This window comes from Dermacentor variabilis, chromosome 8 (genome assembly GCF_050947875.1).
Source record: "Dermacentor variabilis isolate Ectoservices chromosome 8, ASM5094787v1, whole genome shotgun sequence".
Classification (NCBI taxonomy): domain Eukaryota; kingdom Metazoa; phylum Arthropoda; class Arachnida; order Ixodida; family Ixodidae; genus Dermacentor; species Dermacentor variabilis.
In genome coordinates, this window is record NC_134575.1 from 102,521,048 (window position 1) to 102,542,786 (window position 21,739).

A 21,739-nucleotide genomic window follows, 5' to 3' on the forward strand; every position below is an offset into this window, starting at 1 on the left:
TGGCCCCACTGCTGGCAGGCCAGTTGTGTGGCGTACTCCTGGATCTGGAGGTCTAATTTGGCAATTCTGAGTCTTAGTTTTCGGTTGAACCGTTGCCTCTTCCACCGTTTGAGAAGAGACTGTTTGGCTTCCCACATGTGTAGAAGCTTGGAATCAACCGTAGTGAGAGCGGTTTCGGGGGGCAGAGTGGTAGTGTGCGTCTGGGCGTCTGCGTGTAGTTGCTGAACCCAATCTGAAATATCTTGAATGTTTGTGGGAGCTGATATCTGGCGGGGCTCTCGAAAATTGTCCCAATTGGTAAGGCTGAGGCGTTTGGGTGCAAAGGGTTTGTGTTTGAATTGTAGTGTGATGGTAATGATGTAATGGTCGCTGCCGAGGTTAACTTGTGAGTTGTGCCATGTGACGTGCTGGATTCTGTGTGTAAGCGTAAGATCGGGGGAGGTGTCCGTAGCTACGCTATTGCCTAGCCTGGTTGGTGCATCGATGTCGTTATGTAATGTGAGTCTGTGGTCTTGTATGTGGATCCATAGGGCTCTGCCCTTAGGAGTAGAAACGGAGTGACCCCACAAATGGTTGGGTGCGTGCACCACCCCCTCCAAGGATTAGGAGGGGGTGGTGGGTGGCAGCGGCAATAGCTTGAGCGAAAAGGGAGTCAAAGCGGTGATGTTTGTCTTGTGGACGACTATAGATATTGAGAATGTAAAGGCCAGGTGCATTATTCTTGCGAGGAATAACTTCTAGAAAATCGTGCTCTATATCGACACTGTTGAATTGGGAGTGATTGGCAGTGAGGTGCTTTTGCATAAGAATTGCCGTATCGGGCCGGGAGACCTTATTGTTCTGATAGACATTATAACCTGGGAAGCTGATTAGTCCGTGAGTTTCCTGAAGCGCAATGACAGCTGGGAGATTAGAAGAGGAGGCTAGAAACTGCTGGAGGTGTGCTTTCTTTTTTCAAAACCCCCTACAGTTCCACTGCCACACTTCAAACTCGGAGCGGGTCGGGCTATTGGCCATTGTTAAGCGGAGCTGGTGGGGAGGCGGATCGAGCAGGTGCAACTATGTTAGGATGATTCGCGGTGACTCTAGCTATCCAACTTGTAGTTTGTTGGATGTGTGCTTGTACGAATTCAATAAATTTGTCGAGCTTTTCATTCCTGGCTGTGTAATCTGTATTGATTTTTTCAATTGCAGTGAGTATATTATGGAGTTTAGTCTCTAAAGCGGTTAGTCTGTCGTTATAATTTAAGATTGTCTCGTCTAGGGTGTCCTCTGATCGCGGAGTGCTCGGAGTTTTACGTTTGCTGGGGGGACGGTGAGGCGGTTCCCGTTCAGTGGAGGGGCTAGTGTCCATGGGGCGGTGTGAAGAGGTTTCAGGTAGGGCTGATGGATGATGAGTCGAAAGGGTCGTGTTAGAGAGAGGGGCTTCAGAGGTTGAAGTAGAGGGGTGACGAGATTGGAGTTCTAATTTAAGTCTTTGAATTTCGGCTTTTAGAATAGTATTTTCTTCAAGGAGGGATTCGTTATTAGCAGTCTGGTTTGAGGAGCAGCTGGAAGAGGCTACCTTAGCCCAGCTTACCTGGGGTGGGTTGCGCGAGGAGTTGGCGAGAGTAGGGCTTGATGATAGAGCTGGCCAGGCGACGTCTTGGGTTGCATAGCCAGGCCCGCGGTCCTTGCTTTTGCTCCGACTTCTTCGCCGGCTTGAGTCGCGAGTGCGGTCGAGACTGGGAGTTCGGTTGGTGGTTGAAGTGTCTTTTTTGTGCCTGGGACGTTTAGGGCGCGGTTTGAACCTTTGTTTGCACAGTGAGGAGCCGGTTTGATGGTTTCCGTTGCACACAACACATATCGGGTCACATTCGTGGTCCATGGGTGCGTCTTTCATTCCACACTTGGGGCAGAGTGTGTCCGTGGCATTAGTGCAGACGTCCTGGCGATGACCAATCCCGCGGCATCGGGTGCAGGCTTCTACCTTCTGCCTGAAGGGGCGGCATCGAAGTGAACAGCCGTCGTAGTTGACGTAGAAAGGGATGATTTCGCCTTGGAATATGACCATGATGGTTTCAGTATTGCCCAGGCGTCGTGCGCCCCCAATAATCAATGTTGGGTTGCATCTGCGGAGGGTTGAGGCGATGTCATCTTCCGAGTAATCTGGGGCCAAGTGAATGCATCCTCTGCAGGTATCGATGGGATCGGCCACATGGGTGGGGACTTCGTAAGGGTTACCATTGAATTGCAGACTCTGGATGTTGTGGTAGAGATCTGCACGTCCCATGTCTGGTGTGCTGATTAGAACGGTATTGTTGATGGTGTTGACACGAATTTCGTCAGAACTGGTGCGGTCGGTGATGGGGAGCCCGGCAGCCTTGAGGATGACTTGTCTGAGGATGCATGCATGGATTCCAGCGCAGTTGAGGCCCACACGAACTCTTAGGATGATTTTATAATCGCTGCGCGGCAGCGGCGGGGGCTTCGGTTCTGCTCTTGATTGAGTCCTATGAGGCACTGTGGGGTATGCTGGTGGCGAAGGAAGCTGACGCTGTTTCGAGAGGTTATTGTGGATCTCGCGCCAGGTGCGCGCGCCATCGCGCTCCGTCCCTGCGCCCATGCTAGGCGGAGCTAGGCCCAGCAGCGGGACAGCCGAGAGCCCTAAAAAGGGCTGCGGCTCGCGTAAGGGACGTCGGAGTTGCTAAAGGAACTGTCAAGAAGTGCCGATAACACTCACATAGGTCCAGGCAGGAAATCAGGCTCTTGAAGCGATTGGGTAGGCACAAATAGGAAAAATGCAGGAGCCGAGGCAAAATGCGACCGCTCGCACCGTCGTCGTCTTCTTCCTCGGTACGTGCTGAAGATCATTGCTGACGACGCCTTTATTCGTCTCATGTACAAAAGCTGCTCGACAGTTGATGCAATCAAAGAGTGCCAACAATTCGAGCAGACGGAAAGCCGACGTGTCTTGCAACCATTTGCAAGACTTTCCTATGCTGCCTCAACGTCGACCTCGGAAGATCAACCCGCACAGCAGCATGCGTCGCCAACAGAGGGCGTGGTGCGAACCGTTCGACGTGAACTGGATCCGATGGCGCCCGCAGATTTCTGTACGTGTAGCCCTGATGCTACCCCTTTTTCAGTTCCTCTCGGAGAAGCCATCGTTCGCCAGGAACTTGAAAACATTGGTTTACATTCTGTCTGTGTCGTCACCAGCCCCATAGCCAGCGAGCGCCCTTCTACTATTTTCGCTCCACCCCGATGCTTCTCCCCATGTTATCGGAAACGGACTGAGTGGAGAACTGTGGACGAGCAGCCAATATGTTTCACCTGTCGCCGAATTTGTCATGTCGCCCGATAATGTCACAGCTCGTAGCCCTCAACACCTCAAACGCCGATTAACTTGAGCCGTTTTGATGGAACTGCCCGCAATATTTTGCCCACCGCTGTGTCTCAGAGCGCCGACAACACTGCTACGACACGTGGTACAGTCGCTCACCATCGCCGCGCGGACACCAGTCTCGTTCACCGTAAACACGTCGCCCATCTTCCCGTTCGCGGTAGCCACGTCGCCAATCGTTCCCTCTGGCTTTTGGCCGCATCCTTTCGGAAAACTAAGAAATGCAGCCCTCGAAGTTGGTGCTGCATTCCCTACTACTGCAGCAGAACCTGTCTGTGTCCACAGAGAAGTGTAATTGACGTTAAAATAGACGGCGTAGCTCTCCAAGCATTAGTCGACACTGGAAGAGGTAGATAGATAGATAGATAAATAGATAGATAGATAGATAGATAGATAGATAGATAGATAGATAGATAGATAGATAGATAGACAGACAGACAGATAGACAGACAGATAGATAGATAGATAGATAGATAGATAGATAGATAGATAGATAGATAGATAGATAGACAGGTAGACAGATAGATAGATAGATAGATAGATAGATAGATAGATAGATAGATAGATAGATAGATAGATAGATAGATAGATAGATAGATAGATAGTGCTTTAATTCATACCAATTCTCGTACACCAAAATCAGGCCTACCAAAGGAAGAAGAACATGACGAGGCGTTGGCTGCTGCGTGCTGTTGCTGGTCAGCCATATTTAAGTGCACTTACTCTGTTTGTGTATATATTGTAAATAGTCTTTCTATACTCCCAACATTCCCGCAACAATATGCTTATTCCCCTCACAGAGATTGAGAGAATTGAGAATTCTACAAGGGCGTCAAAGAAATGAAGCGGGGGTTTTAATCTCGACTTCCATCTCCTTCTCCGAGGCGCGGCATGATCGAGAGCCAGGCGCCGAGACGTGCGTCTCGGGCCGTGTATTTCGGTTCAACTTTGGGCCCTGCGGCACTGCGGTCTGCCTGTCTTAGATGATGAGGGAGCAGCAATGACAGCAGGCACCAAGGGGTTGGTTGGAGTTTCTGCAGGAGTACTGGACGTGGACCGTGTAGACTCCTCAAACCGGTGTGGCGTTGCCCACTGCCGCGTCACACTGGAATAGCTTATTTGAGCTAAGAGCCCTAGCCTTTTCCTCGCTTCGTAGAATATATCTTGCTTTACAGTGATTGCGATGATTTCTTTTTCTCTTTACCAGCAAGGGCAGCTGTGTGAGCAAGCTGGATGATTGCCCTTGCAATTTACAAATTGTGGATGAGCATTGCAGTTGTGAGATGGATGGTCGTTGTCACTATATTTTGCGTATGTTTCCTCTGCGTCATTGTGATGCATGCCCAGACCTCTGGCAATTGAAACAACGCCTCGGTTTCGGTATATATGGTCGGACGTTGATTTTCAGGTATTCTACATTGAGTGAACTGGGCACAGTAATAGCACCAAATGTGAGTATTACCTGTTTCGTGGGGATCTGTTAGTCGTTTCGTCAAAGTGTGTTTCTTTGTACTTTGATTACGTTTTGCCCATGGAATCCCTCAAGGAGTTGTCACTGAAGTTCAAGGGCGTGAGGCCGGCAGCAACATGACTGTGCCACTCACGCATTTTGTTCTGCTAACGCAGGTTATCTGCTGCACCGACGCACAGCCACCTCATCGCAATGGCAGCGCATACGCAGAGGGTCGTGCATCAATGGCTACCGCATTCAGGGTAGAGCACGAAAGCTACGGCGGCAGCGACTTCGATGTGTGCCCGGCTACCTTGTTTGGACAGTGCCGACTATTGTCCAACGAACCAGTGGGCGGATGAAGGCCATGTCTACGGTGTAGAAAAGGCGGACTGGATCAGTGCAGCTTCACAGTGGTGAGGCCGGCACCAACATGATTGTGCCACTCACGCATTTTCTTCTGATAAAGTAGGTTGGTGATTGTTCGAATGAGAGTTTCACCTTTCACGTATTCATGGTGTCGGTGCCGCCGCGTGGTTCAAGTCTGGATTCAAAGTACGGTACTGTGCGTTGTTATGCCAAACGTCGTTTCTTTTTAGTGAGCAGATATGCATTCTATTTTTTTGTTCTTATTCCTGTGCGGTGACGTAGAGCTAAATCCTGTCATAACCACTGCTGAAACACTGAACCTAACTTTGGATAGCCAAGGAGAAATACCAGTACTCACCTACGGGGCAGAAACCTGGAGGCTTACTAAAAGGGTTCTACTCAAATTGAGGACGACACAACGAGCTATGGAAAGAAGAATGATAGGTGTAACCTTAAGGGATAAGAAAAGAGCAGATTGGGTGAGGGAACAAACGCGAGTTAATGACATCTTAGTTGAAATCAAGAAAAAGAAATGGGCATGGGCAGGACATGTAATGAGGAGGGAAGATAACCGATGGTCATTAATGGTTACGGACTGGATCCCAAGGGAAGGGAAGCGTAGCAGGGGGCGGCAAAAAGTTAGGTGGGCGGATGAGGTTAAGAAGTTTGCAGGGACGGCATGGCCACAATTAGTACATGACCGGGGTTGTTGGAGAAGTATGGGAGAGGCCTTTGCCCTGCAGTGGGCGTAACCAGGCTGATGATGATGATGATGACGATGATGATGATGATGATGATGAAGGGGAAATAAAGCCCAAATTACAGGTGATCGAACCATCGCAGAATCAAGGACAAATAGCTATAGAAGAGCTTAAGTCACAATGAGATCCTATGGAAAGTGCAATAACACAGTTCGCAAACCTAACAGGAGCTGTTACTGAATGTAGGAAGAAAATTGAAGATAGTCGCACCATGGTGAAGGCCTAATCCCGTAAAATAGACGACTTGGAAAACCGCAGCAGGCGATGTAAGCTGATATTTTATGCTGTCCCTGACAATGGAAATCGTGAACTGCCCGCTGTCTCCGAGAAATTTAGTACAAGAAATTGTATCACGTTTCGGACTAACACCAGTGCAGATTGAAAGGGCACACTGACTTGGCCGGTCCCAGGCCAATAAACCTCGGCCGCTCATTGCAATGTTTTCAATATGTAAAGATAAACCGGCAATTCTAGCCAACGCCAAGAAACTAAAAGGATCAAATACTATTGTATCAGAAGATTTTCCATAGACAGTGTGCAGAAACAGAAAGTTTCTTTGGGAATTCGGCAATAGAAAATGTCCTTGATGGTGCTCGCGCAAACCTAAAATATGATAAGTTGTTTATAACCGGGCAAGCATATGCATAAGATGAAGGTAGTGGCCAGGTTGTGGAAACGACAGGACGCATGCGCAGCTCCGTAGCAGATGTAACTTTCCTTGTTGTCAACTGCCGCAGTATCAAGAACAAAGTAGATGATTTCCATAACCTTCTATGCATGACCAAACCAACTGTAGTGCTTGGAACGGAATCATGGCTAGATGAAGAAATAACAAGCAATGAAGTCTTTCCAAACGGCCACACATGCTTTAGGAATAATAGAAACCGTCATGGAGGGGTGGTGGGGTTTTTATACTTGTTCATACATTGCTTTCTTGTTCCGCTCCCGATATAGGCAGGGGAAATTGCGATGATATATCGTGTTAGATTGGGTTACCAAACGGGAAAGCACTATCAGTATGTTTATTTTATAGGGCTCCTTCAAGCACTCTTGCTGTCTTGTCTGATTTTTCAAAGACGATAGAGACAGTCAATACAGATTACCTTGTCATTGGCGGGGACTTTAACATCCCAGTGCTTTCTTGGAAAAAGCACCCTTTTTAATACTAGGGTTACATCTGCAGACGTAAACAAATTGTTGATGATACTAAGCAGTTTCTCCTTAACCCAGGTGGTAGCGGAAGGTATGAGATTAAATAACGTCTTAGACTCAATTTTAACGAATCAGCCAAATTAGGTTAGGGAAGCTTTGGTGGTGCCGGGTATTAGCGACCATAAAGCTGTGGTTTGTGAAATGAAGTTGTACGAAAAGACGCAAAGCTCGGGAGCCAGAAGGATGTATAATTACAGCCAAGCCATCATAATTGAAATAGGACTTGCATTACAGAAATTCCTTCCCGAATTCGAAATACTTTCTGACACAATCGGCGTTGACGAGTTATGGGTCCTTTTTAAAGCAAAAATGCTTGAGATGCAAGAAACTATGTGCCGTCGTGGGTGCAGCCGAAACGGCGTGCTAAATATAAGCCATGGTTTAATGGTGTGCTGCGACGCCTTACTAGTAAAAGGAATAGGTTATACAGGAAATATAAAAGAAACTCCATTTCGGAAGCTTGCGATCAACTTGCGACCATAACCAATATGCTGCAAACAACAATCCGCCAGGCAAAATAAAAAAATTCTTTGACGCTTTGCCTTCTCGATATCAAACAACAAAAAAGCTACTCTGGAATCTTGTCAAATGTAATGAAAAGACAAAGTATGTATTCCACCATTTCAGCATGACGGAGTGTAAATAGGAAATAGCTTAGAAAAATCCAACTGCTTCAACAAGTTTTATGCTTCCATTTTCTCGCCCAGTGCGTCGAGAGCAATTCCGCATCCGTCTGCTAATGAGGTCATTCAAAACATGGATGATATAATTATTGATGAAAGTGGAATACTGTCTCCTTGAACGTATAGATTCCAGCAAAGCAGGGGGGCCTGATGGATTGACAGGCGCTTTTATCAAATTGTGTGCGTCGTTCATCCCTCCCTTTCTTAAAATACTGTACTCGAAGTCATTGCACACTGGGATCCCACCACACTAAGGCAAGATGGCGTGCTTGGTGCCAGTGTATAAATCGGGACCTCGTGAACTAGTCAGCAATTACAGACCCATATCTCTAACAAGTATCGTCTGCAAAGTATTACAGCACGTCTTGTGCAGCAACATAATGACACACATTACCAAGCATAACCTCCTGAATCAGAAACAGCATGGTTTCAGGCAATGGCTGCCCTGTACAACTCAATGAACAGAATTCGTTCATGAAGTTTGTGGTGCACTGGATGCTCGTGCTTGTGTTGACTCGGTGTTTGTAGATTTTAGAAAAGCTTCCGGCCTGGTGGATCACACATTGCTTGTATGTAAACTACGTTGGTTTAATATCAATGTACAAGTAATATAAATGATCAAGTAATGAACAAGTAATTATGAACAACTAACAAGAACAAGTAAAGGATTCAAGAATACCTTTCTTTTCGGTCTCAGCATGTAGTGGTAAATGGCGCTGAATCTGGTGCGGCCCGCGTATCGTCTGGCGTCACCCAGGGCTCGGTATTGGGACCATTACTTTTCTTAATATTTATAAATGACCTTCCCAACACTATTGTTTCTTCCGTAAGATTGTTTGCTGATGATCTGATAATATATAGGGAAATTACAAGCTTTTCCGATACTGTCATTTCGCAAAATGATTTATTTAAAATACAAAACTGGTGCAGAGAGTCGCATATGCAAATAAACACATAGAAAACTGTCCACGTGCGCTTTGCCAAAAAGTGTATGCCAGACGCCGTATATTATCTATCCGGTTCCCCATTGCAGATTGCTTCCGAGTACAAGTACTTGGGTGTATTCCTCACACAGTCCATATGTTGACACAGGCACGTTGATTTCATTACAGCAAAGGCATGCAAAGTGTTAGGATTTCTACGACGCAATACAAAACTCTTTCCGCAGCAGGCTCGTCATCTTCTGTATAAAAAGCTATGTTAGAACCACTTTAGAATATGGATGTACCGTATGGGACCCTCTTATGCGTACCGACCGAGATAAACTTGAGAGAGTCCAGAATATAGCAGCACGGTACCTAATCGGCAACTATGACAGAAACCTTAGTATTACTAGTGCAAAACAAACATTAAAAAGGGACACCTTAGAATAGAGAAGGCAGGCATTACGCTTGCAACTTTTTCACAATATATTTTATGGCCAAATTGCAATAGACCGTAATAAGTATATTCTTCAGCCACATTATATACCAGACGAACAAATCACGAGCTCAAGGTTAGGGAATACAGTTGTAGAACTAAGCTTATCAAAAGCACTTTTTCCCCGAAACCGTTTTAGAATGGAATCGACTGCTTGCTGCCGTAGTTAGTATACTTAATAATTAACATTTTGTGAATGCTTTTTGACATTTTCTTCTTTATTTTACAGTATATAGTAACTGTAGAGTTTGCTATCATTACATAGTGCTTTATTGCATAATGCCGTTTCTTGCCTTTTTTTTCGTCGTGCTGTACATTGATATGCTGATGTACCATTTTTGTCCCCTTGCGTTTTTTCGTATTGTATTGTATAGTTTATAGCTGTTTTTTGGATGCCACAAGCTGTTTATACTGATGTACGTAACCTCCCCCCCCCCCACTGTAATGCCTAAATGGCGCTGTGGGTATGAGAGTGAATAAATAAACAAATAAAGAAATCCTCTTCCGATATTATTCCTCTGCTTGTGTTGAGCGAGCGATGTGGAGAGATTTTCACACTATTGTCAGTGATACTTGTGAGTTCAGCGATCATTTAGGTTTGGTTTTGTTTGCCAATTCGAGGATCGAATATGTTTGCCATCTTTGATGCTTTGTAGCCTGGTCCAATCATGCTTGATAGGCATTTTGATTCTAGGAAAGGTGATAGTTTTCTGACGGTTGTGTTGCCTTCACTGTGAATGACATGGTGCATTGGGAAGGCGGCTTGGTTAGGTTTGAAAAAAAGCTGGAATGCTGCTTCGGTGCGGCCTCCTTTGAGGGTGATCTAGGAGGGGGAAAATGTTTGCCATGCAAACCCTGGCAAATTCGGCGGTGATGGTAGCCATCCGCCAATGAGCCCAACAAGGGGACGCTACTAGGTTGGGAATAATACCCGCAGATGCCAGCCAGGCATCGCCGCTATAGCCTAATATATTGTCACATGTAGGTAGTGGGTCGAGGGCAAGAGTGGGTCGAGCCCAAAAGAACAACGAAGACCGCGCGCCCCTTCTTCTCGCGAGCCAACCCTGAAGAGTATTCTGAAGACTTATGACAAATTTGTGGATGTGCGGGGTAGCCCTCACGGACTTGCGAAACCATCCAAGGATCCGCACGACGAATCCAGTGCCAGTCGACATTCCCGCGCATCGAGCCAGCCACAGGATCAGAGGACTATCCCCTGGAGTCGTCGACGCTACGCCCACCACTTCCATCGGTATGCCAAGCGCTTCCGCTCCACCCGCCCCAACCGGTATGGAGCGCACGATGTTGCAAGGATGTGCACTTGAGAACCCACGGGTTCCGACAATGTTCCATCGTGCAGTGTTCGAAGACTGGATTACGAACTTCGAGTGCGTGGCCGCCTTGAACAATTCAAATGATGCGGCAACACTCGGACACGTCTACTTCCACCTGGAGGTGGGCGCGCATGCATGGTTTTGGAATCGTGAGGAGCAACCGAGATCGTGGCACCAATTATGTCGTCGGCTTCTGTAGACCCACACCAGTGCTTATCGCCACGAACGAGCGGAACGAGTGATTCAGGCCCGAGTCCAGTTGCCAAACGAAACTGTGACCACGTACTTCGAAGACATGACGCGCTTCTTCAGACGAGCTGATCCAGGAATGACGGAGGAGAAGAAGTTACGCCATCTGATGCGCGGGGTCACGGAGCAGCTCATTACTGATCTCATGGGGAGCCCTCCAAAGACAGTCGCGGAGTTCTTCTCCGAGGCCGTGACCATGGAAAAGATGCTCCTGCATCGGTGCAAACAGTATGAGCGGCAAGTGCACAGAATGTGCGCTGCTGGCATTTTCACGAACATCGGAAGCAACACTGACTGTCTGAGAGAGCTCATCCGCTCTTTTGTGCGGGAAGAGTTGCAAAAGGTGGGCGTCACACAAAAACTGCCCCCTACGGTAAGCTCTCTTACAAGCATCATCAAGGTAGAGCTGCACCAGGCTCTCCGTGATAACTTGCCACCTAATAATGATACGGCACGACCTACTGAATACCGCCGCGCGACCTGACCTACGCGGAAGCCTTAAGGCACCCTGCTTCCTCTCTACCGCTGTTCGTTTGTACTACTCCTACAGTGACACTCCAGTCAGCGCAGCCTATATCGTACTGCGAAGCTGGGTACACGCCGCCGGCCTTTGGTCGTGCCGCTCCAGTTGCCCATCGTCCGGAGCAACCGGTCCACTAGATCGACGATAGACGGACGTCCCCTCGGAAGTCGGATGTTTGGCGCCCACCCGATCACCGGCTTCTGTGTTTTCGCTGCGGGGGAAGCTGACCAACGGTACCGGCAGTGCGCACACCGGCACTACCGGTATGGCAGTGCCGGTATGGGCACTGCTATTGCTGCTTAGTATGCAGTATGGGCACTGCTAGTGCCGGTATGCGCATTGCTACTTCGTCTGCGTTTGCAGACGAAGTAGCAAACGTGAAGAACTGTTTCAATGTCTGAAGTAGTGGAGACAGCAGACTCGTCTGTGGGCCACATTGACACCAAATCTGAACTGCCAACTGATAGCCAGACAGCTCTGCGTAAGCTCTTGCATGAATTCCGGACCTGCTTCGCGAGTTCTTGAATGGTACGCGATCCTGTGCAACTAGATACAGGATCATCACGTTCGAGGACACACGCCCGATACACCAGCAGTCTTACCGCGTGTCTCTAAAAGAACGCGAAGCCATACGTACGAAGGTCCGGGAGATCCTTGACGACGGGAAAAAGATAGACGGAACGCACCGCTTCTGTGTCGACTACCGGAAGTTAAACAACGTGACTAAGAAGGACGTGTACCCGCTGCCGTGTATCGACGACTGGTTAGATAGGCTACGGCGTGCCCACTACTTTTCTTCTCTCGATTAAAAAAGTGGCTACTGGCAAATCGAGGTAGACGAACGAGACCTCTAGAAAACAGCCTTTGTGACTCCAGATGGTCTCTACGAATTTCTAGTCCTCCATTTTGGCCTGTGTTCATCCCCGGTTACTTTGCAGCGAATGATGGACACTGTCCTCACTGGACTGGAGAGGCAGACTTGCCTTGTGTACCTTTATGATGTGGTCGTATTTTCTAAAACGTTCAAGCAGCATTTTCACCGCCTTCTGAGTGCACTAGAAGCCATCCGAACGGCAGACCTCACACTTAAGATGGAAAAGTGCCATTTTGGTTACGAATAGCTCAAGTTCCTCGCGCAGGTAGTAAGCGCCAAAGGGGTTTAACCCGATCCAGACAAGCTTGCCGCTGTGGCCGCATTTCCAGCTCCTGCCGATAGGAAGGTGGCCCGGCGCTTCCTGCGCTTGTGCGGCTACTCTCGCCGGTTTATTAAGGGCTTTTCGAAGATAGCGGAGCCTCTGACTCGCCTTACAGAGGACGACACGCCATTTGTCTGGCATACTGAGCAACAGGCAGCTTTTACTGAATTACGACAACTCCTACAGTCAGTAACCGTTCTTGCACATTTTGACGATTATGCCAATGCAGAGCTGCATACCGACGCAAGATGCATTGGCCTTGGCGCAGTGCTCGTCCAGCGTCAAGATAGAGGGGAAAGAGTTATAGCCTATGCCAGACGCTCACTCTCCTGCACCGAGGTAAATTATTTGACTACGGAGAAAGAGTGCCCCGCAGTCGTGTGGGCGATTATCAAGTTTCGCTCCTACCTCTATGGCCGTCCCTTCAAAGTTGTGACGGACCAGCATGCCCTCTGTTGGCTGGCAAGCATACGCGACCTTTCAGGATGACTGGCACGGCGGACTGGCACGTCACTATCGTTTATAAGTCCGACCTTAAGCACGAAGGCGCTGATACACTGTCCCTCCACTGTCATGACAGACAGAGGGACAGCATTCCCTGCCCAGATTATGTATGAAGTTTATGAATAAATCAATACCAGGCATCGAACAACGACCGCGTATCATCCACACACCAACGAACTTACCGAGAGACTGAATAAGGCGATCAGAGACATGATTTCCATGTACATCGACGTCCAACACAAAACATGGGATTGGATCTTGCCTTACGTGGCCTTCGCGTATAACACCATCGTGCAAGAGACGACGCGATTCACACCATTTCGCCTTCTCTACGGTCGCGAAGTCCAGGAGATCCTGGATGCTATGCTGCCGTGGGGAGACAGCGACTACTTGGCAACTGACACCGATAAATTTGCTCAGCGTGCCGAGAACGCTCAGCCGCTCTCGCGGCTGCACGTCGTCTAGCAGCAGCAGCAGACGGACGCACGAAGTTGCAGCATCCGCCACAGGGACGTGTCCTACAACCCCGGAGTCCAAGTATGGGTGTGCAGCAGTTGTTCGCCGCCGTGGCCTTTGTGAAAAGTTACTGAGCCAGTATTTTGGTCAGTATAAAGTACGACGCCGCATCAGTGACGTTAACTACAAAGTGGTTCCGGACAAAACATGCCATACACAGACCCGGACACAAAGAGAACCGAGCTCGGACTTAATTCATCTTTTGCGCATGAAGCCGCACACTGCGCATTCATAATGTGTTTTCTCGCATGCACCCTTCTTTCTCGTTTTCGTTTATCTTCGTCAGCTTGCCTCTCTGTTTAATGACTGTGCCAGCGGTACGTCTTTATTTTCTTTTTTCGTACTTTCGCTTTGTCTGCGTTGTGTTATATTTTCGCTTGTTTATTTTGTTGTTCTTGCTTACGCCTATTTTGCAGCGTCGAGACGATGCTCTTGTTCGGAAGGGGGGATAATGCCACATGTAGGTAGTGGGTCGAGGGCAAGAGTGGGTCGAGTCCAAAAGAACAAAGAAGACTGCGCTCTTCCCCCACTGCTTGCGAGCCAACCCCGACGGAAGCGCTTTCCAACAGCCCGCTGTTCTGCGGTTTCTTAAAACCCCAAGAGTATTCTGAAGGCTCATGACAATATGTATTCCCAAGACTGGATATGTTACACGCGCCTAACTCTTGCCGCCAGGAAATTCGGAAGTAGTAAGAAATGAAGAGGAGACAGGAAAGATGAAAAGTTGTGCGAAACAAGAACATTAGAGAGGAACACAGGAAAAGGCGACTGCCGTTTTTCTCCAAGTGGGTCAGTCTGGAGGTGCCGTTTATCGCAAGCAGAGGCCAAAGATGTGTGTTGCCTCGACGGGGTGCCTTAAAGGTCCAAACACCCAGCATTGGCTCAAACCCTAGGATCCCCCTTTCCCCATACACAGCTAAGCCGCGCACGACACACGCACGAGGGTCCAACTCTCGTGTGTTCGGGTACGTGGTGTCGCAACACACCAAATTCTTGCTGAAGCAGAAGCCCTGCGGTGGCTTTGGGTTTAGGGAAGAGATATTAGATTATGGAGCCTTTATACGCATCTGGAACCTAAGGAGCGGCCGTCGGGAGCCTGCCGCGGCTCTTTAGGCGCTGGATGCGACGCTTTGTTGGAAGTTATGTCCATTACCTCCTTCGGAGCGCTGGGCACTCACTATCTCGAGCGGTGTGTTCGCCTTGTGTGGTTCGCCACAAGAGACGAGACCCAGGGGGCCACCAGCCTCGAAGTCAATGACCCCTTCTTGGACGGCAACACAGCAGTGGCTTCAGACGCCAATGGTGGGAATCGCGTCGCACCCTACTCACTGCACCTGGGGCGGACAACCGCACGAAGCATTTGTGATGCGGCCCCTTGACGCATCACTTCGGCAAAGCTGTTCTTTGGCAGGCAGGACACTCACCTCCGTGCTTCCTTGAATGAGAGGTTCTTTTTAACCTTAATTCCTTCGATTTGTTTCTCTTTCTTCCATTCTGGACAGGACCGCGAGTATGTGGTGCATCGCAGTTTGCTCATTTTAGAGGGATTTCTCAGCTGAATCTTTGGCATTTGCATCAACGGAGAGGATTAGGGATGTACTGCCTTACTTGGATCTCGATGTAACCTGCTTCTATAGTTTCTGGCAGTACACTGGAACTCAATGTGATAATTATTTACTTGGTTTCGATTTCTAGCTTCTAGCGCCTCATTCTAATTGGTTTTGCATTCGTAAGATTTTGTTCCTTGCATTTATCAAAAGTGCAGCCTCAGTCAGGTCCATCAAGTCATGATCCGAAATCACACAGCAGATGGTGTTGATGGTGCGTTGTAGGGTCACTGAAACTAGGGTGCCCCCAATAGGCACAAGTGACTTAGTTTTTGATACTCCTTTTTGTCATGAAGTTCCAAGAGGAGGTTGCCACTTGCTAGTGTAGATGCCTTATAGCCTGGGACAATTGTCTGAGGTAAACATTTGGAAACGATGAATGGTGAGATCATTCTTTTGTGTTTCCTGGTTTCTCAGAGTGAATGACTTGATAGCGTCGGAAGTTTGCCGTGCGTCGGCCAAACAGTTTAAACACTTCGCTGCGCCCTCGTTTCTGAGAGGGATCAGGGAGTTTTGGAAAGGAACTATCCATATGAAATGTTTCGTTTCCGGCGGTAATGGCAGGCGCCCACCATGGAGTCCAAGAAGGCGCCCCGCAGCTCTTATAAAGAAGCAAGTCTTGCGGACATCAACTACGTTTAGGCTATAACCAAATATGTACAATCAAGGTAGGTTGCTCGGCGTAAGGTTAACCCTTGCTGCCGGGCAGATCGGAAGCAAAAAGAAAGGAAGAGAAGACAGGAAAGATTAAACGTTAGAGAGAAAGACGAATATTGAAGAGGAGGACAGAAAAAAGCTACTACCGATTTTCCCCGGGTGGGCCAGCCCGGGGATGCCGTGTATGTGAAGCAGAGACCAAAGACCTGTTTGTCCTCTGCCGAGGGGCCTTAAAGGTCCGAACACCCGGAATCGACTCAACCCCCAGCACCCCTCTTTCCGTGGACACGGCAAAGCAGCCCACGACTAGGCGTGGGAGGGTCTAACCGTAGTGTGCTGGGGCATGTACTGTCGCAAACTACCAGGCGTTTGCTGACGCAGACGCCCCTGCGGCGTAACCTCCAATGACCAAGAGCGCCAAAAAACTCGTGCTGACACCACTTCTGCTCCCACCTTCCTTCGTGGAGCGCTAGTGTGGCTCTTGATTGTTTTCCGCTGCACCTGGTCTCTCTTCAAAACTATTACCCATTATGAATGTCTCTAGTGAACTGTCGACCGCGAATCCGCCGTCAAGTAAGTGATCGAACCTGTTGAACAGTCTTCGGTCATGCGCTGTCGCGGACGACACATTGTCAACGCTGAGCGCCTGAAGCCGTACTATGATCCGCTCATACTGAACGGCTGTTAGGTCGCCGGATGGCTCCCTTTTCGTTCCCGTGGTTGATTGTGGCGAAGAAGAGGAATGCTGTAGTGGCCGACCCTCACCTGCGATTTGCTCGGGAAACGCCGCTCGTGCTGAGAGTCGGCGCCCTGGTCCGATGATTGGCCTATACGCGGTCGATTATTAATTACCTTTAGAAGAGCTATGATTATCGTGCAAATATAAGCTTTGACAAGTGTAGCAAAACTTGCAACTGCAACTAATTTTAATGTGTACTTTATAAATATACTTAACAGCAATAATAAGCTCACTTTGCACAACGGTCTACAATAACTACTGCAGTCGTTCGAAACAACTTGTGAATTTGGGAAAGCGAGTTGTACTTACTTAAGGAGATAAATAAATTCGTGGCGGAGGTGCTTTGATTGCTGCCGATGTTTATTTTCACCTATGTCCATTCTAATAAAAAGGCTGCAGAACTGACAAGAATGTGGGTAGGTTGTCTTTGACCCAGCGCACACTCGCAAGGGGAGGCTACTAGGAGATGTAGACATCTCATCAGATACTTTTAAGATTGGAGACGGTGTATCAAATTAAAATGACACTTTAATTTTGCAATATATTTTCTGCACAATACACAATATCATAGTCACAGGTTATTGGATAAAGAAATCAGAAGATGAGTGGAAACAGTGCAAAGGGAGAGGAGAGAACGTGAGAAAAGAACAGACAACCTGGCTTCCATCTGTCTCTTTTTCATATTTCTCTATTTCTATTGCAGTCATAATTCTTGCCAAACACTAACTATTCACAAATCATAAGTTCTCAAAAGTGTGAGACAAATATAGCGTAAAACTGAGGAAGTACTTATCAACTGACATAAATGTAGTGGTTATAAAATCCGCTTCAAAGAACTCTAAGAAAATGTAATAATCACAGGATTTTACTTGTCCCGCTGTGATAACGTTCACACGTGTTACATACACGCCATTGTTGAATGTTGACTGTCTTTTTTGATGAAATTGCTTCAGCAACTTTGTTGAAAATTGCCAGTCAGCTCTTTTGTCAGCAAAAAGATGTTAAATGCTGAAATAATAATAATAATAATAATAATAATAATAATAATAATAATAATAATAATAATAATAATAATAATAATAATAATAATAATAATCTTTGTTTTGCCTTATCACACTGGTGAAGGAAGCTGTGGGTAAAAGTTGCTTTTCAGAGAGGCAGCATTTTTTAATTCATGAATTGGCGCTCTTTCGCCATGAGTGGCCCTTGCGCCATAAAACCCCACATATCATCATCTTTAATTCATGAATGACCCAGCATTGCACTTCTGCGTTAATCAGTGGGAGGGGGGGGGGGGGGTACGGTATCGAAATAAACAACTCTACATTTTGGCAACGTACTTGCTCTTCAGTCAGCTAGTCCCGATTGCACTATGCACTTTGGAAAAAAAGGAACTTGTGAACAGGCACGTCCTGGGCCAGTATTCACGTATTTTTAGGGTATGATCATTGTGCTTGGAAATATAAAGCGGTTTCTTTAGGAAAGTCTCCTTAATTATTCCAACGTTATGATCCAAAATAAAAGAATGCGTTCAACCTGAATGTTCTTCGGTGTAAAGACACCGATTCCCAACTCAATTCTTGCGTCATCCTGGTAACGCACTCTGTATTTCTATAACTGTCCAGGACAAACCTGGTCGCTCTGCTTTGAGTACTTTCTATTTGAGCAATCAAAGTTGTTTTCGATGGATCCGATACAAGGCACTCTAATATCGGCCTTACGTATGTTGTAAACGCACTCCGTTTGAGCTCACACTCGCGACATTTTAAGTTGCGCCCAACAAAGTTCAACGCCATGAAAGCTTTGGCTACTATTTCGTTGACATGTGCATTCCATAAACAATCAACAGAAATCAAGACACTTGAATATTTGTAGATATTGACTTTAGTAATCGCATCCTTCTTAATACTGCAGGTATTTATGAGTGGTTTTCATAGTAAAGCACATTCTTAGGCACATTTCAAGCGAAGATGTAAATGACTAGACGATTCATTCGTCTGTCCGTCCGTCTGTCGGTCGTATGTACGCCGAACGCTCCCCCTTCGCAACCAATGCGCATGCACGAAAAAAAAGACAGAGAGCCGCAAAATTAGCGAACACAACCTAGATAGCACAAGGAGTGTTTATTCTGATCCATAAAATCACGCTATGTGGCCTGAAATTTGCATTGAAAAGGCTGGAGAGATAAATGTTGTGGCGTCAAAATCACTGTTGACTACTCGGGAGCATCTCCATTAGATTCTATGGGAGACGGGCCATGTGACATGGCTTCATGAATAGCAGCGAAAAGGCGTTGTGCTATCTAGGTGTTGTTGGATTAGCTGTGCCAGTACTTACGTCGTTGCTATCCATCGCATCTGAGCGCGCGCGCAGCAGTTTCTCTCCAGCTTCGAAATGGATAGGCCACGCGTCATACGTACTCCTTCAGAGCAGGCAACTTTCCATCAGCAAGGCCGTGAGCAGAACCGGGAAAGAGCTCGCCTACGCCGTGCCAATGCTGCAGCCCGGACACAAGAACAGGCTCGAGCGCAGGGAGTAACTGCATACCGAGGATCCGGCAGCCTACTAAACCTTCGTTTAATTAACCGTTTAATTAACCCAGTGGCAAACACTGGTGCCGCACGTTTCAACTTCGCTTGTTAGCCATCTTTACGGAGTGCTTGGGCGGTGATTTTTTAGTGTTAGGACAAATATTCTATTGGTTACACTAGTGATATATTCTGTCCAAATCGCTCTGAAGCACTGTCGCGTCTTGTTCACAGGAGATTTTCTGTATGCCACGCGGTCATCTGCAAATAACCGGGAGGATGACGTAATAGCTAGATGCATGCCGTCAATATAAATAAAAAATAAGATAAGATACGTTCCAGTACAGAGCCATGTGGGACACCAGATGTGTCCCACGTAACACCTACGTAACAAAACATTTCACCATGGCACCACGACACGTTGGCTACGCAGGGAGAGGTAATTCTCAATCCATTTGATTACCTCGTGACCTATGCCTACCTACTTTAGTTTCTAAATGAAGAGAAAGTGGGTTACCGTGTCGAAAGGTTTTACACAGTCTAAATATAAGCAATTGATCTGGCTTTCAGCATCAAATTGCGACGCTATATCATGGTAAAATTCCACAAGCTGCGCCGTGCTGGACAGGTCCCTAAGGAAGCCACGTTGTTCTTTGATCAGGATATTGCTCTCCACAATGTGGTTTATCATAGCCGCGTAAATAATGTGCTCCATTACCTTATATACAGCACATATTAGTGAAATTGTCCTATAATTTTGGCCCTCCTTTCTCAGCTGCCTTTATGAATCAGTACGACGTGTGCAATCTTCCAATCGTTGGCAATTCACCGACTCGCAGTGACTACGTAACGATCACGAAAAGATAAAGCGATATGGGCGATGCGCAGCGCTTCAGCGAAAGAGGTCAGATACCATCCGGGAAAACTGCTTTCATTTCATCCGATTGTTTCAACAATTTTTTCATACCGTGTACGCTGAGTTTCAAAGGTGCCATAACTTGTATGCCGCCAACAGGGATCGTTAACGTGTTTTATTGCGTTGGAAGAAATACAGTGAAATAATTTATTTCGGCACGTCGCTTTTTCTTCGTCAACTGTAACAATTTGGTTATTACACACGATTTCTTTGACACCCAGATGCCCTGGCGCATACCATTCCATGTACTTCATAAAAAGCTGAGGATATTTTTCAATCTATCATTTAGTTCTGCGAAGTTGTTTTCTCTTGCGATTTTACTATTCAGCCTATTATCATGCGTCATCTCTGCTAATTTCTCATTGTCAGCCTTACTCTTTACTCTCTAGTAGTGCTTAAAAATTGTTTTTTTTTATGAACCGTAGGATGGATGTCCCCGCCCGAGTCCTTTCCCGCTTTTTAAGTTTGGAATAATGTACGTTCGCTATATATTGCGTCAGGCACTCGAACACAAGCCGGTAACCAAAAAGTGTTTTGTTTACACTTTCACGGTCTCCCTTATAACAGAATAACTCCTTTATTTCTCACAAAAGATCGATCGCTGAAATTTCATTTTTAACTGTGGCAACTACAGCTGAAAGATCACTAATTTCTGGTATAATTGTTGTAGAACTTATTAGGTTACGTGAGCTGGAGAACAACAAATCTAAGATATTGCCTCCGCGTTTTGAATTCTTTAAGTACTTTAATAGGCCAAACGTGTCTACGGCCTTTTTCATTTCAGTGTTCGCAATGCAACGAGTATCAGTGTGGCAATGTTTATCACGGCAGTACAGGTCTAGCAGATTGAAATCTCCACCTAACAACATGACTTCGCCAGACAGCTCAGACACAACTTCATGCAGAGCCCGCAATGCGCCCGAATCAGAGTTTGGAGTTCAATGAACCTGCCCAATAAGAATCCTAGAACTGCTAGATAGCACAATTTTACACCAGACTGTACCAATAGCGTCGCGGCAGATATCCAGAGCGCTAGAGTGTAATATCGAATGATCAAGTAGGGAAACCCCTCCGCCGAGACAAGGCTTATCTTTGCGGTAGACTACATAGCCTCGCGGAAATACTTCGGCATAACTAATTGCTCGAATAAGCGAAGATTCAGTGGCCACTACGATATGTGCCTTTACTGACTGTATCTAGTCGATAAGCTCATCCACTTTATTCACTATGCTCCTGCAGTGAACTAATACGACAGCTAGATCGTTGTGTTCTGCGTCTTTACTTTTATTTGCGGGTCACTGCATCGACTGTGGAACAACCTCCCCTTTCTCCTTATTTCACTGAAAAGCCCTACCATTTACGATAAGCTTATCAAAACTTAGTTTTTAACTTTATATGCTTTCTCTCCCATTTTAACTTTAGCATATTTCCATATTTTCTTTCTCATAGCGCGCGTTTCAGCTTAGTTGTCTTGATCGACACCATAAGCTGTCCCTTTCAGTTTCTTGACTAACCTGCTGTGCTGGCTCCAAAGCCCCCGGTGGAAAATTGCTGGCGCCTATACAGCCTGGCTCGTCGTCACGTGGTCGCCAGCTATCAAAGCGTGTGCGTACCGTGCAGCTGGCGTTTTCTTCATGACAACTGCGTATGAATGCCGGTTCTCTGTCGATGTCACTGATTACTGGCGGTGA